Below are 18339 nucleotides of genomic sequence, written 5' to 3'. Positions count from 1 at the left end.
TTCTTCTGTTGAGAATTCTCTGTTCAGCTCAGTGCCCCATTTTATAATTGGGTTGATTAGCGTTTTACGGTCTAGTTTCTTGAGTTCCTTATATATTTTGGAGATCAGACCTTTGTCAGTTGCGGGGTTGGTGAAGATCTTCTCCCAGTCAGTGGGTTGCCTTTGTGTCTTAGTGACAGTGTCCTTTGCTTTACAGAAGCTTCTCAGTCTCAGGAGGTCCCATTTATTCAATGTGCCCTTAGTGTCTGTGCTGCTGAGGTTATACGTAGGGTAATTAGATGAGATCTCCAGGGTAAACTGGGGTAAGGGGGTAGTAAAAGGGAAGGGATAAGAGATGAGAACATGAGGGAACAGGATGGTAGAGGTGGAGAGGGACTCAGTGGGAGAGCAATGAAACAGAGATCTTGATAGAGAGAGCCTCTATTGGGGTTAGGGAAAAACCTGGTGCTAGAGAATTTCCCAAGAATCCACAAGGATGATCCCAGATAAGTGACCTAGCAATTATGGAAGAGAGTCTGAACTGACCTTTCCTTGTAACCAGATTGGTGAAAACCCCAACTGTTATCATAGAGCAACTGATGGAACCAGGTGCAGAGATCCACAACCAAGCACCAGGCTAAGCTCCAGGAATTTAATTAAAGAGAAGGAAGAGGGGACTATCTGAGCAAAGGAGGTGAAGATCATGAGGGAGAAATCTTCAGAGACAGCTGAACCAAGCTTGTGGAAACTCATGAGCATTAGACCTACAGTTGTGGAGTCTCCATAGGACTGAACTAGGCCGTCCATATGTGGGAGAGAGTGACAAAGCTTGGACTATCTCTGAGGCACCTGACAGTAGAACTAGGATCTATCCTGCATGAACCACCTTGTGAGAGCCCATTCCCTATGCTGGGATTCCATGTTCAGCCTTAATGCAGAGGGTAGGGGCTTGGTCCTGCCCTAACTTAATATGCCAGTCTTTGTTGACTTCCTATGGGATGCTTTACTCATTGGAAGGAATGGCTAAGGGGTGGCTGGAGCGGAAGGCAGAGGGGGAGTGGTGGGGAGTAAACTGTGGATGGAAAATTAAATCGAAAATTAAATATAAAAGCAGACAAAAATACAAATAATTTTATACCTCTGATTCAAATTTTCCTTAACTACATTTGCTTTCTGTGTAAATATTGAAAAGGAGTGGCTATGACTATTTTGAAAGGAGGAGAAAAACAATTGAAGAGAGTAAAATTATCTACAATTTCTAATTTAACAAGTGAGTGGTGATTCAGACTGGCTCTTCTTAAATATTGTGGAACATCTAGTATATCCTCTCAACCTTCCAGGAGAGGAAACATAAGCTGGAACATTTTTGAGCTGGGGTAAATGCAAGTGAGGAACATAGGGATAAAAATCTTTTATTACTACTATACTAAACGGATTTTTAAAGAAGTAAAATTAAATCTAAAATCCAGAATGAGGCTTAGATGTCCAATAGTGTTCTCACTAAATATAGTGCTTCACTCTTGACTGGAGGAGAGCTCAAGAAAAATAAATGAAGGGGTTATAAATAGGAATGAAAAAGTCAAAATGAAGTCCTAGCAGTCAGACAGGATTTAACAGGCACACAGACAAGAAAAAATAGGGTCTAGTTGGATCAGTGTTCTTTTTTACTAACACATTTGATATGACTGACTTCCTGATTCTCCTCTGTCTGTATTTCAGGCAATTCATGAGCTTCTCCCAGGAAGAGGGAACTGCTCCTAACTCACAGGTGCTGAGAGGGGGACCAATCAACTTCCATTTCTTAGGCTGATCCAATCCCTTATAATAGCCCAAAGCAATGATTTCCACTGGAAAGGGGAACACATCTCAGTCCCAAACATGAAGGAAACTCAGACCTTCTAGAAGACTTGGAAAGCAGCTCTGGAAAATGAGGAATCAGGCTCTTTAGTTGCATTGCTCTCTCTCTCTCTCTCTCTCTCTCTCTCTCTCTCTCTCTCTCTCTCTCTCTCTCTGTGTGTGTGTGTGTGTGTTTGTGCATTTTTAAGTATTTGTGTATATGCTTATACTTTCATCATTAACTATCTTATTGCTCAGATCTTGTGTTTCTTGTATCTTTATTCTTTAATTTGACAGATGAAAAAAAAATCCCTGGAAATCTTTAAGCTCATGCAATCAAAAACATCTCTGTTTGCAAATGATAGGACCTTATACCTAAAATTCCCTGAAGACCAAAAAAAAAAAAAACAAAAAACAAAAAACCCAAACCCCAGAACATCTGTGGCTTTCGATATACCAATGTTATAGAGGAACTTTGGTTGACTGCCCAGGCAGCCAGATGATTCTCATTACTCAGATTTTGTGGAAGTTAGTTGCTCACACTTTCTGCTTACTCAGTTTATATTATATCCTTCTTGGTTCTCTGAGGAAACTGAAGAGTAGATAGGGTTATAGTTTTCCTTGTTTACCTAATGCAGAAAGCAAGTTATAATAGAAAGTAAATTAGGTATAAGACTTTGGACTCACCAAGATAGGATAGACAGGGAATATTTTCTCTGAATTTGTCAAATGCAAATGGACTAGATATAGTTGATGTATTTATTGCCTCTATATATTGTTTATAGTTATGGTATATAGTTTTTCTATTATTAGTTATAGTCTTCTTTTTATTTCAGACAAAGAGGGGAAATGTAGTGACATTTCACTTGTATTTTAATACAAAAAACATGACTGAGAATCAGAAAAGTAAAACATCCACACTGGCCAACCTCATAGACCAGGCAGCAATAACACATATGTTTAATCCCAGCAGCCACATTATCTTGTCATAGAAACCATACAGTAGTGGTGCACACCTTTAATTACAGAACTAGAGAGGATTACAAGGCAGGAGGAAACAGCACTCTGTCTCAGTCTCATTCCAAGATTGCTAGAAGCAAGGTCACCTTTTCAGACTAAGGTAGAGGTAAAAGCCAGTGGCTGACTGTTTTGCTTTTCTGACCTTCAGGCTGAACCCCAATTTTTCTTTCTGTGTGTTTTTATTAATCATGCTTCATAAACTTACTAAAAAAAATTCAAGGTTAACGGCACAAAGGCTTTATGTAAATAAGAAAAAAGAGTACAAGCACAAATGCCTTAGTGTACTTGCTTTTGTTTTATTGTTTTTCTTTCAACTCACTGGGGGGTTAGCCACCCAGATCCAAAATAAATACGTGGGTACTTATTCTTACTATGAATGCCAAGCTTTAGCTTGGTTTACTTCTAGTCAGTTTTTCTAACTTAAATTATACATTTACTTTTTGACTACATTTTGCCTCTGAGCTTTTTACCTTTCTTTATTTTAATTTCCTTTCTTTAGTTCTTGAGTGGCTGGCCACCAGTGTACTCCCTTCTTTCTAGTTTTCTCACTCCTTGCCTTTCTCTGGAGCCTAGATTTCTTATCCGATTTATTATTTGTCCCTGGTAGGCCCCCCTCTCCCTCTCTTTTGCATCACTATTGACCATTCAAGCTCTTTGTTAGACTAACCAGGTGTTTTAGACAGGCACAGTAACACAGCTTTGAAGAGTTAAACAAATGCAACATAAAAAATGCAACACATCTTTGCATCATTAAACAAATATTTCACAGCATAAAGAAATGCAACACATTTTAAACTAGTATTCTTCAACATCTGAGTTCGTATCTGAGTGATACAAAACTGATGAAAATGAAATGATGAAGACAATTCAGGATTTGATGATGAAATTCAATAAAGAGGCAGGAACACTGAATGGCTTAAGTTGAGATAAAAAAAAATGGTACTGAAAAACCCAATGACTCAACTAACAAAATAAAAAAAAACTTTAAAACTATAATGAACGAAGCAGGGGATAGGATATCAGGTGTCAAAACAAAAGCAGATGATCTAGACTAAAAAAACAAGAAACAGGAGAAATTAAAGCAAACAGACAAAAATACAGAAAGGGAATACCCAGGAGAAATGGGACAGCATGAAATTAATGAAACCTTTAAATTTGAGGCATATAATTTCATAAGGAGGTATGTGTTAGTCTATTGCTGTGAAGAGATAATATGACCATGACACATCTTATAAAGGAAAACATTAATTGGTGCTTGACACAGCTTCAGGAGTTTAATCAATAGCTATCATGATGGGTAGCATGGTGGCATGCAGTTAGACATGATGCTGGAAAATTAGTCCAGTGTTCTGCAACTTGGTCTACAGGCATCGGGAAAAGGCAAAGCCTTTTGGCCTGGCTTGGACTCTTGCAACTTCAATGAGCAGCCCAGTAACATACTTCTTGCAAGAAGGCCACAATTTCACCAGGTTATACCTCCAAATACTTCCAAAGAGTGCCACTCCCTAGATCATCAAATATATGAGCCTATGAAGGCCTCTCTTACTCAAACCAGTACAAACACGAATGCTAAATAAAAAGCATAGAAACATCTTCATTATTACAAAAGAAAATTTCTTCAAAGGGAAAATGTTTTCATACAAATACAAGAAGCTCAAATAGACAAGACCAGAAAAAAAATCCTCACAGCATGTTACAATTAAAACACTAAGTGTACATAACAGAGAAGCTGTATTTAAAGTTGCAAGAACCCAAGTCACACATAAAGGAAAGTTCATCAGAATAACAGATCCTTTATCAGTGGAAACATTGAAAGCCAGAAGTGGCTGGAGTAATGGATCATACATCCTACATCCTAAAGACTATGTTGGCTAATATAGAATAATATACTTAGCAAAATTACCTTCTATTATTGAAAGATAAAAAAAATTTTCAATGACAAAAGTAGCCTAAAAAGGTTTATATTCAACTAATCAAATCTAAAGAAATTTCAGAAAACATTATTTCAAGATGAAGAGGTCTAAAAGCATAGCCAAGAAACTCTGGAGATAAATGTGAATCTATAATTATTAAAACATAAAATACTGCTGGGAACATGAACAACACCAAAAAGCAACCAGAATGACTGCAATTAATACACACATTTTAATAACTATAAATATCAGTGTCTCAGTTCTCTAATCAAAAGACAGAAACTGACTGAATGTATCAAAAAACAAAATCCATCTATCTATGGCCTTCAAGAAGAGTATCTTGTTTAAAGATAGGTACCACATTAGAGTAAAATAATGGAGAAAAGTACTCCTATCATGTAGGACCAAGAAGCAAGCGTTGCAGTCCTAATACTGACAAAATTGACTTCACCCTAAAACTAATCAGAAGAGAAAAAGAGCCACTTTGTTCTAATCTCGGGAACAGTTAACTAAGAAGACATCACTGACCTAAATATATATGCTTAAACTTTGAGACAGACAATTTCATAAAACATCTACTACTAGATTATAAACACAGATTAACACGAATCCATTGATAACATGTGATTTCAATACCAACAAGTTCTTCAGTAGGGAGGTCATCTGGACAAAACAGTAAACACAGAAACATCATGACCTCATATATTAAATAGACTTAACAGATAGGCATTATGATAATTAATAATAAATGGAACCTCATGAAACATTGTATCACGATAATAATGTGTCCTAATATTAAAGACCTTTTCTTTAATCAATAACTTGGTTAAGGTACAGTCAAATTTTTTTCAGGGTAAAATTATGCTCAATTTGTAACAAGAATTATACAGTGTGCTGTCAGATCTTAGATTAAAAATGATGGAAGGCTTATTTTGGCACATGTTTTCCTTATTTTCAGTTCATAGTCTCTTGACCACACATAGTACATCATGTACACATAAAACACAGCACACCTGTGATTACAAGTTGTAGGAGACACCTATTCACCTCATACCAGCCAAAGGAAAGAGAGAGAATCAGAGTTTTAGTATCCCATAGGAAAACAACTTCCCATTAACCTCACTCACTACATTCAGGTTTTCATACTGGGCAAATCTTACATGGGTTGCCGTGGTTTTACATCCAAACTCTAGTAATATTAGGAGAAAATTAATATAATTTATTCATAAGTACTTCATGAAATTAATCCATAAGGCCATCTGGCCTAGAGTTGATATGGTTGTTTTGGCAGAGAAAGGAAGGGAATATTTTTTAATTACAGTCAATTTATCTAATAAGTAAGGGCCTTTTAATCTATTTCCTGTCTGGGTTTTGATAGTCCCTGGCTTTTTAAAGACCAACCTGTTGTACCTCATCTAGTTTATTGAGTTTATTTACAACTATTTGTTTGTAATTTCCCTCATTTAAAATATCCTTTAAGGATTTATGGCTGAACAAAATAAAATATGATCATATTCACGAACTTTGAACTCCTTCAGTTCTCTCTGGTTCTGTTCTCCACGTATCCACATCTCAACTTCTTATACTCTACTTATTATATTTATTAACCCACTAAGTCCATTTATTGTTGACGATATGTGTATGGTGTGGTGTCATCCACTGTTGCACGAACAACCTATCAGTGGTCAAGTCCCCAAGAACAATTTTTACTCCTTTAACAGCTCTCAGTTGTCAATTGCTCATTTGCTGGGGGTGAGTCTTCGTGAGTTTCTCCTCCATCTATGCTGCAATTTATTACCTTTTATTGAAAATAATCTTTTTTTTCAGATAATATATCTTAATTACAGTTTCTCCTCTCTCTACTCTTTCTAGTTCCTTTCTACCTCCCATCCCTCGGATCTGTTCCCTTTATGTGTCTCATTAGAAAACTAACAGGCTTTTAAAAGATAACAATATGTAATGTAATGATACAATATCTAATATAATATAATATGATAAAACAAAAACAAATGAATCAGACAAGGACAAAACAGAAGGAAAAGAACTGAAGAAGAAAAAAAGCACAATAAACTGATATAAATACAAATACAGTTGTTTGCACATCACGAATCCCATACAAACATAAAACAGGAAGCCAAAATATAAATGCAAAGAACCTTTAAAGTAAAACAAAAGGAAAATAAGTTTAAAAAATAAAGATAAAATTATAAAAAGAAAGAAAAAAGCCATGATAGGACATTATGAACCATGGAACATCTAAAGATGCAATTGAGTTATTGAGTTAGTTTTCTACTGGTCATTTACTGCTGGGCATGTGGCCTACTCTTAAGAATAGTTTGTTTTCCCAGTGAGCCTCCCTTGGAGAAAACTAAATTTTCATTTGAAAGTGGTTAGCAATTGGAGATGCTATGCTGCAATTTTTTCTGGCTAGATCTTGTTAAGATAAGTACAGCTGCTTGAATGCTACAACCATGCCAGATCCTGGAGCTGGTAATTTACAGCACTCCTACTGTATGAGACCACATTTTCTAGAGTAGCAGAACTTACATAAGAAATTTCTTCATATGTTGGGGGGGGCATGTATGTGGATGCGTGTGTGTGTGTGTGTGTGTGTGTGTGTGTGTGTGTGTGTGTGTGATTTATAAGAATGACTTAGAGGCTATGGTCCAACTAATTCAGCTGTAGAAGGAGGGGGGCACTTATTTGTTTCCAGCAGCCTGGCTAACTTTTACCTAAAATAATCACACAGAATCTGTATTAATTAAAACACTGCTTGGCCTATTAGCCCTAGATTCTTATTGGCTAACTCTTATGTCTTAATTTAACCCATTTCTATTAATTTCTGTTTCTCCGAGTGGCAGTGGCTTATTGGTAAAGATTTGCCATGTCTGACTCTGGCGGTGGCTCCATAGTGTCTCCCGACTCTACCTTTTCTTTTCCCAGCATTCAGTCCATCCTCCCTGCCTAAGCTCTGCCCTATCAACAGGCCAAGGCAGTTTCTTTATTCATTAATGGTAAACACAGCACACAGAGGGGACTTCCACACCATCCAGTCATAACTGTCTATGAACAGAATGTCTGCCAAGGCAGTAATTTCTCAATCCACTAGGCAAATGTCTCAGTTGATCTTCAGTACATGCTAGAATCCTGAAGAAATAGGCTCTTATGCCAGTGAAGGAAAGGTTTTGTTAGCAAGGCTAGAGCAAGCAGGCAAAGAAAAAAAAATTCTACCTTCTTCCAGGTTCTTATATAAGATTCCAACAGAAGAATGTCACCCATATTAAAGGTGTGTTTTATCCAGATAAAAGCAGTGTGTTTTCCTACATCAAAGGTCCAGACTAGAAGTTAATACACCCATTTCAGACCAACCCAGAAAATCTCTCTCAGGTGCTCTCTATTTCTGGATTGTAGTTCATTACAGATGTAGGCAAGTTAACAACCAAGAATAGCCACCACACCTACCTATTCCCTAGGGCTTATATTCTTTTCTCTTCTGAGATGTCCCTGATTCATAACTCTGGCCTGGGAAGAAATATTGACAAAAAAATACCATTTGGAGTTGAGTCAAAAATAATTATATTCAACATTTGAACCAGTTATGAGTCTGTGTCCAAAGCTTCCCATGGTGGAAAAGAAAGAAAGAAAGAAAGAAAGAAAGAAAGAAAGAAAGAAAGAAAGAGAAAGAGAAGAAGAAAGAAAAAAGGAAAGAAAAAAAGAAAAAAAAGCAAAGAAAGTTTATTTGATTGACCCTAAAGTAGCTGAGGTCTATGAGTTTAAACATAAATGTAATAACATCAGAATTTTATTCATTCATTGTCTAGATGACTTTAAAATATGTTCAATTTTTGAAATTTTTGATACATATGCACTATATCTACTATGCTATAATTTCGTATGTTTTATTATTTACTATAGTAACTTATGTATAACATTTTAAATGTGTTTCAAATATTCTCTTACCGCTAATTATTTAAGACAAGAGAATAGTAAGAGCTAAACGATTGTAAGACTTTAAGAGAATCCTGAAGCCATTTTTGAATCCTCTCAGCCTCTGTGCCATAGTGCTTCCCCTCCTCCCCTGGGAACCAAGGACCTAACAGCTACACTCGCACGTACTCAGTTCCTGAACAATTACCCATATACGTATGTTTTGGTTCGGTCCCCTGGGAAACGGGGTCAAAATGACCTCTTACCTCATCTGATCTGGCAACAGCTCTCCAGTCAATTATTGGTAATAGCCCTTTCAAATAAGCCAATCAGAATAGTCAAAGAACAACCACCCCTTGCTTCTGTGGCCCCTTTAAAAGTAGACTGTACCCGCTATTCGGGGTCCCTTGGCTTCCCGAATGCTGGGGGACCCTGTCATGACAGAATTAATAAAATCCTCATGCTTTTGCATCGGCTGTGGTGTATGAGATGGTCTCTGGGGGAGACTCCTTCTTGGTGTTTGTACACTAGAGTCCAACACGATCAATCAAACTTTACATGGCCAAGCCGGGCGGTGGTGGCACACGCCTTTAATCCCAGCACTCGGGAGGCAGAGGCAGGCGGATCTCTGGGAGTTCGAGGCCAGCCTGGTCTACAAGAGCTAGTTCCAGGACAGGCTCCAAAGCTACAGAGAAACCCTGTCTCAAAAAACAAAAAACAAAAAACAAAAAAAAGAAAACTTTACATGGCTGTAGCTCTTCCTCTGGCAGTCTTGAGTATGGACAATTATTCAACTTCTGAGAACAATTTCTCTCTCACTACAATCAGCTTTGACACAAACTTACTTTTCTTCGGTAATATTCTTGACCATAATGTGTAACAGTCAAAGTCACTAAGAGTTATTATCAACATTCACACATTCATATAAGTATCTGATGAACACTCACCCTTTTAAATCGTTCCTCTCATGATATTTTGGTTTTGTATTCCTTGTTGTTTTTATATTTTTTCTCTCTTCTCTCTCTCTCTCTCTCTCTCTCTCTCTCTCTCTCTCTCTCTCTCTCTCTATTTTTATGAATCAATGTTTACCCATATAGCATAGAATAGCTTTAAGCCCACAGTTCTCCTGATGAATTCTAGGACTGCAAGTGGGTGCTCCTTCCTCCTTACTTTTGCTATCCACCATGACTGAACTGAATTTGGACTTCAGGCCTGTTCTTTGGCTACAGATTGCTGTCAATACTGTGGAATGTGGCTAGGAAGAGTTCTCCAATGTCTTCTTGTCTTTCTTGGTTTTAGCCAATTGTGCATTCGGAGCTTTGGCGATGGAGTCTTTGCTTTCTGTTTCTCTAACTCGATTTCTAAATGGCATTAAAACTCTGTCTTTCACCTTCTTTGGATATTAAGCAGGAACTATCTTCTTAACTTATCCCCCAAATCAATAAATTCTATATTTATTGTGTGAGAAAAGCAGATGGCCCGTTTAGATAGGACTTGACCTGTGCCATTAATCACAGTCTCCTCTGCCCACGCAACATGAGTCGAAACCCCAGCACTGGTTATAATTTCTCATTTATATTACTTGTCTTTCTTTGCTCGGGCATTGATTATGAAATCTCAGGCATGAGTTTATCCGTACCACTGTGGAAATTCTAATAGAAGTAACTACTGCATCTAACATGTTCCTATTATTAAGAAAACATGATTGTAGAATGAATGTTGTAGCACCGTAAATATATTGTCAATATTTAAAATATAATTCTAACTGCTAGTTATTATATATATATATATATATATATATATATATATATATGTAGTTTGATAAGTCCTATAGCTCCTAGAGGCATAGTTTACTCATATTTTTTATTAATTTATTTAAGTAATCAACTACATTTTTTATAATACCATTTTAGTGAGTAAAATTCAACATTTTCCTTAAAATAGTTTTCACTTCCAAAGAACATTTGATTTCTACAATTCCCCTACCTATCAGGATTATATGTTTTTACGTTTTTGTGTTTAAGAAAATAGTAGTAAACATTAAAACAAAAATTGCTTAAATGTACCATCTAATATTTAAACTTAATAGTCATATATTATTAAGTTCAGTCTGTTACAGTTCTTCTGACTTTAGTTTGTATAAAAATGTTGTCTATGTTCCCTTGATAGCCTTTAACTAATAAAATAAGAATTCAGGTTTCAGATATTCAGTCATCCAGAAATCCTCATGTATGTTCCACTTCAGCTATATGAAAATCGTGTCCCAAAAGGTGGTTGTCTTAACAAATAAAATCATTTATAATAGTTATTTTGAGTTATAGAAAATACAGATTTAAGATTTATTAAACACTTTTCAGTACTAGTAGGTATATTTCTCAAAACTACTCGCCTCAATTTTTTTATATTTGAAAGAAAAATAATGTTATAAAATCATTTCTATTACTTCTCTAAAAACTTTTGTAAGATTATTTTGATTATAATTTTTGCTAATATGTTTTTGTATTATGGTATGAAATCAACTACTAACCTTGTTAAGGGCTTATAATTTCTCATGGTACCATGAGTCATGACTATATCAGTCAAATGAATAATGTGTGCTATAGGAACAGAGCAGCTTGGTGGCATGTTTGTACCTGCTGACATGGGCAGGTACTCCTGTGCTCCTCTTTCAATCACTTTTTTCTCTTTGTTCCAGACCCAGACCCACTGAATGGTGCTGTGTGCCTCACAAAGGGTCCTCTCACCTCTCTTAAATCTTAAAAACTGTCACAAACACTCCCTAGTTTCTTCCCACAGTGCATCTAAATCCAGTGAATTTAACATTGAGATTAACAATCACAATTATATTTGATAATCTGAATTTGAATTTTTGAAATTTCAGAATTTTTTTCAAAGTATTTTTATTATTGTTTTTTATTGAGCTATATGTTTTTTACACTTGATAATTTTGCCTATTAAACCTGTACGAGTCCTCATGTAACTGATATTGAGCTAACCCCACATGTCAGGGAATATCAGTTAATTGTGGATCTTTGTATGGTGGTTGTTCTTAACAGGGTCATAACAGCCAACTAAATAAAACATGTGGCTCTATTTTTAAAAGTAGACTTTTCTCTCTTAAAAGACAAAAGAGTTGATAAGGTACAATGATTCATAATTATTTTGTTATTTAGTTGTTTGCTATTATTATTTTAACATTATTGTTGGGATCAAGTACTGCATGCTGCAATGAAGCTTAAATAATTATTTTTATTATATGTTTATATTTGCAAAGTACCTAACTGCTTAGTTATGGCAATACATGGAAAAATGCATAGTTTTTCTGCCAAGAAAATCACAATCCAGTAAGCTATGAAAAGTCATGTAAAGATAATGTCAATTCAAAGGAATAAAATACCACTGCCTGACTTGCATTGGTTTCACAGTTTATGATTCATGATGATAAACTGACTTGCCCTAATTAAACAAGTTGGGAATCAAAACAAAAGGTAATTAAATTCCTTGAAGTACAAAGGCCAAGATTAAGTGTGTAAACACTTTCTGAGGGAATAAAAACTGTGAAATTTGACACAACACGAGTGACCTGTTTATGGAAGAAATGAAGAAACATTGGTGTAATTTGTCATGAATAAAGTCAAAAATAGAAATAAAAGCCAAGGCAAGCCTTGGGTTACAAGGATATATCAATTTATATGGGTGCTTGTGTGCCAACAAGAGGAACTGGAGAGAGTTGAGGACAGCAACACTTATTTTTCAATGAGTTTAATTTCATTTGATTAGTAGAAATGCTGCCACTTAGCTTCACACATCCTCCGTTTTTCTTGATAAGGCATTTTTTTTAAGTCACATTAAGAAAAAACGCACAGGTCTGCCCGTGCCTCAGCAAAACAGGAATACATAAAATAAAATAAACAAAAGGCAAGGTAAAGTACAAGTAAGATAAAAATGCTTTTAGAGCAGCATAGAGAGGAAATGCTGTTGCTTCAGCTGGGATCCACAAGGATCTCATCGGAATGATGGCTCATATCTCTGAGAAGAGAGGGAAGAAGCCTTTACTCCTTAGTCTAGAGCATCACCTCAGCACAGAAGCTGAGCTTATGCACTTTTACCCAGGTTGCTGTGTCCAGAAGGAATAAAGAAAATATTTCAGAGGTTTGGAGGAAAGAGTGATGAGGAGAATTATGTCATCTGCTCTGTGTGAACACACACACACACACACACACACAAACACTTGAAAAAATGCTATTAGCACTTTAATAGTAATGCCATTTTAATTTACTTTGAAAACTCCTGTTCTCAGGGAGTGGGAGGAGGGGAGGGAAGTGGAAGGAGGTGGAAATTTTCAATAATAAATAAATAAATAAATGGATACATAAATAAATAAATAAATAAATAAATAAATAAATAAATAAATAAATAAATAAGCTGTGAACAAGAGGACTTAAAGACGGAAAAAAAAAAACTCCTGTTCTCAATCTCTCACAGTTCTTCCTATCAAACATAGTCACTGTCAATGTCATATCCCTCTGAGTTTCACATGGAGCACTGAAGTAACAGATAGTATTCATGAGAAGTAATTTAGGCTAGGACAAGAAAGTAAGGTTTTAACTACAATATAATTTTTAGGGAAACAGAATTGTGTATTTTGGCATATCCTTCTTCCAAAATTACTATGATACAAATACCAAGAACAGATTCTAAGCAGGAAGCAGAAAACTATGATGAAGATACTGTAAAGCTTATCCAGGGCTATATTTTATTGCAGAACGATTTTGTTTTGGATTGACTATCAGAGGAGTGCTGGGAAGAATTTTTGACTATTGCTCAATAAACCCAAGGAGGATGTGACTCATGTGCCCTGATGGTCCTATCAAACCCTGTATAGTAGACAAAGCTTCATCTATGCCCTTATATTTATTAAAAATCCTGTCTATATTTCTATTATACAACCAACCCACTCTAAATCTATTATAGTCCTCCTGTTTACTTAAAAGTATTATAACAGCCCAAAATAAATTCATACTTTTTTCAAGTAAATAACAAAATAGAAAACAGCACTGAATTTGTATAAAAAATACTTTATCCATTTTTAGAAGTGCACATGTAACCTTGCAAGTCTTAGCAGTTTGCTGTATATGATAATTCATGTCATATGTATATAAAAATTCATCAGCATAGAATGATATTCATACTGTATCTGGACATAACTTATCCTCTAGTTGTTTGCTGAAAACTCTATAAGAAATCTGCACCCTGATTATGGAAGCAGAAAAGGAGATTGATTCAGGGTCTACAAGCGTCTTCCATGACATATACTTAGACGCTTGCAGAAGTGTCACCGAATGCAAATGATTGCAACTAAAAAGTATGTGTCATGAGAAGTGCATTTGTCCATGTGGTTACATGAAAGAGGTGAAAGATATGAACAATGTATGTGGTTTTAAAATGTCAACACAAAATGTAGAGTTAGAAATTGGTAAAGAAAAGACTGAGTAGTGTCAGTAGAGTGATAATTATTTTGTAAGGGAATTTAGGAGACATACTCTGTAAGAGCAATAACTGTGATTATTTACTATCTATAGATAAGCTATCTCTAAAAAACTGGACATAGATACCAGCTTATAAAAAATAATTCTAAGGAAACGTTCCCAGGATAATTATAGTACAAATTAATTAAAAGGAGAAACGGTGCATTTTTACTGATAGGGAACATGTTGTAATTTTTAAATGAAATATTAAGTCAGAATTGCTTCCATTAGTAAAGCCATTTCATATTTTCAGTTTGTGCAATAACGTTTTTTCTTTCATAGTTTTCCTTCACCTACCTCTAATGGCCTACTGATTCATCTGTTTTGATAAAGCTACAGCAGATAGGTAGCTATAACAACAGAAATATGTTGTCTCACAGTTCTGAGGTCTAGACTCTGAAGAAATGATCACAGCCAAATTCCTTCCTTCTGTGGCTGTTTTTCTTGGCATGCATACAGATATCTTCCTCCCAGTGTGTCTTCACATGGTCACATGTACACAGCAGTTTCCTAGCAACCTCTTCTTATAAGATGCCAATCCTATTGTATTAACACTCATACCAGTTATATCATTTTAGCATAAACTACCTCTTTAAAATTGCTACAGAACATATAGTCATAGTATTAGTAACTTCAGTATAAGGATGAGGTGGAAAAGCTTTAAACATAATGTCATATTGCTCAATAGATTGAAGATCTCTGAGAGAAACCTGCATACTTGGGAGTGGGAATTATCATGTGTTTTGCCTTTTGAAATCTTTCATTTGGGAAGAGAGATAAGAGATGCACCAGAGCCCCTTGAATTATATTTTATCTCTTATCTCCTGACTACAAAAAAACAAGTTTCCACTCTAAATCGAAATAGTGTGTGATAAAGAAATTGTTTATTGTCTCATCTTATGCTTCATAGGCATTTAGGCTACTTACATGTGATGACCAGCTTTGGAGGTAGCACTGGAACAACCAAAATTCACACGCGCACACACACACACACACACACACACACACACACACAGCAACAACAACAAATACAAAAATCAAAAACCTGTGAAATTCTTATCTCAATAAATCATTAAAAATAATGTAAGGAAATTAGTAAGAAAACTATAATTCTCAGGAGATAAATATTCTTTTACTTTTGGTCTTAACTATAAGAGGGGCATGAAGGTAACAAGGGAAATGGAATCTATGTGCTTTGATTACCAGGCAGTTCTCAATGGAATGAATTTTACAGCTATCGCTTTGTATTGACTTCAGTTATTAAAACTTGCACTTTAAGACCTGCTGTCACCAGAATTGGCAGGACTGTCTGGTAGCCTTATCTAGGATTTTACACAAATTCTAATGGGCTGATTGCAGGATGTGGACAATAAACACAGCTATTGAGCTTACCAGGCTCAGCCTTAAGCTTGTTGTAATGACTCACTCACACAGTCATAGGAATCTGACCTTTGAGGTGTACAGTTGGCTCTCATGTTAGCAAGCATGTAAGCTCAATTTGCCTTAAAGGTCAGTTAGCACAGTTTCAATATAATAGTTCACAATAATATTGATATTATCATATTTAATTATTTTATAATCAATGTAGTATTAATGCAAACTTGGGGAAATATCTTACAAGGTTATTAAAAGTTTTAAGAGCAATAAAAGAATGATCAAATACTACTATTTCCATGAAGACTGATTTTACCAGTCTTAATCCTTCATTTTGGATTTCTATGTGAGTTTTAAAGCTCATAATAGCATATGTGTAGGTCCCTATGCAAGAATGGAGCTGCAACAGAGAGGAGACAAACTTGGCCTGACAGATGTAATGGTTTCAACAAAGATATAACAAGAAAGCTTTATCTTTGTGTTATTTTGTAAGTATTAAACAGTGATTTTTGTACTTTGACATTTAAAGTAGGCTAAAACAGATGATTAAACAACATGTAGAAATTCTATATCAGCTGCAAGGAGCAAGAAATAAAAGCCTGTTGTGTCAGTTAGCCTTTTGTTGCTATAACAAAATATCTGAGCCAATCAGTTCATTAAGATGAAGTACACATTTTGAACAGCAAATTTATATATTGCTGTCCGTGGTTGGTAGGCACTGTGGCATCTTGGTGAGGATCTTGTAGAGATCCTGGCATATGGGAAAAGGAACAGTTGGCATCTTACTGTCCCTTTTAAGGGCACAGTCTGAATGACCAACCTAATTTTTACTGGTCTCTTTCTTCTACTTTTCTCCACAGCACCAAGCTGGGAACTAAGCCTTGAGGGAATTGGAATTCTAATTCCAGCTTACAACAACTGCCAAAGAAAGGCTCATGGAGGACAAAGCATGAAGGATAAAATTGGTTTGAAAAGTGAAGGCAGAGCCTGAGGATAGAAGGTGGCTTTTACAATAATTCCAGGGAATCCAGCAGCGTAGTAGTTGATGGAATTGCTCTTTAAAACACAACTTCCCAGGGCCCACAATGTGACTTTACCAGATAGAGGTAGTTGTGTACATGACCTGAGTTCAGTTGTCATATATCACAAGATGGCAGGAGCAAACAGATTCCTGAGAGCTGCCCTCAGTTCTCCATGTGAGTCCTCACACAAACATACGAAATAAATAAAGTGAAAGTTTTAAAAATAACAAATGATTTTCTCATGATTACTGGATCTTTAGAGTGTGTGTGTGTGTGTGTGTGTGTGTGTGTGTGTGTGTGTGTGTGTGTGTGTAAAAATTAAATTGAAGAACCTAGCAGGACAAATAAAAAACCAGTATGGATTAATATCAATATACATTTCACACAGCAAAAACTTTCATTATCCATAAATAAATACCAAGAAGTCCCAAACTTTAATATTTTCTCAGAAGTTCTGAGTGACAGGAAATAGCAAATGCTTAATAACTCTGTCAGTGGGTGACCTTAGGTACTCTTAGAGAACTTAAGAAAAGGAGGCTTCAGTGTGTCTCATTTAATACAGATATAGTATATTTATTTTGAAGACCTGCCACATGAAGGTACTGACGTTTTCAAATTATTTTGTCATCATAGAATCAGTATGCATATTTCTAAAAATAAATAAAAACATACTGTAAAACACTGAAGAAAACTGAAGTAATTTGCATATGGTAAATTGATTTTAAAAATTTAGCCATTTAAATAGATATTCTACCCATAGCAACTTAGAGTCCTCTTGAAATACATAATTACAAAGACTCATTTCTTCCCATCTGCCAGAAAGACCATATTCACTGAAAAAGAACCAGATGTGGCAAACAAATTAACATGTGCGCCATTGTCAAATGCTGCTGTTCTGAGCATGCAAGTGACACGCCAATTAATGCCTGAGAACAGCTGGCTCTAAAGAGCAAGAAAAGTGATCACTTTGCACCATAAATGGACGAGTCCACAGATGTTCCAGGTTGTTGGCATTTGTAAGATGTATTTTAGAAGACACTGAATGAAAGCATGCTGTTTTACAAAACTTTGCTGGCTGACACATTAGGAAGAGAAACTTTGTGAAACATTTAAAGTGTGAATACAGACTTTAGGATGAGCAAGATGTGGTGTGCAATTTTTAATGCAGATTCAAGCAAACCATAGCTTAGCAAGATGGAACAATCCTTTCTTGTCCAGTGGTTCTGAATCCTTTGTGTTATCCTCATCAACAGCATCAACGAGAATGTCTTGAAAAATTGTGATAAAATTCCAATTCCTTGTCAACCCTTGTCTTCATGCATAACAGTATTGGCAGTAATGGAAAGATTTGGAATATATTTATGAAATGTACTTGAATCCTACTGGTCTTTCTTGACAAAACATCAAAAATGAAATTGACAGACTAGTTCATAATGCATAACAATATGCAAGATCAGCCTCACAGACTACCTGGTGTTTTTTTTCACCCTTTGAAATGCTATAAATATTTTTCAGAAGAAAGTCGCAAATCTTTACAGTTGCTGACATGATTGAAACTGTCACATAATCCATAAATTTTTCAATTAAATTAAAATGCAATTTTTGACTTTTTGCCAATCCAAAATGCAATCACTAACCAGATTTATCATTCAGTAATTAATTAAAATCCATATTGGAAATACTATATAAGGAACAAGATATCAGAATGGATTCAGAAAAGCAGGTCAAATATAATTTATG

This window comes from Microtus ochrogaster, chromosome 4 (assembly GCF_000317375.1).
Source record: "Microtus ochrogaster isolate Prairie Vole_2 chromosome 4, MicOch1.0, whole genome shotgun sequence".
Classification (NCBI taxonomy): domain Eukaryota; kingdom Metazoa; phylum Chordata; class Mammalia; order Rodentia; family Cricetidae; genus Microtus; species Microtus ochrogaster.
Note: the sequence above shows the minus strand (reverse complement) of the source record.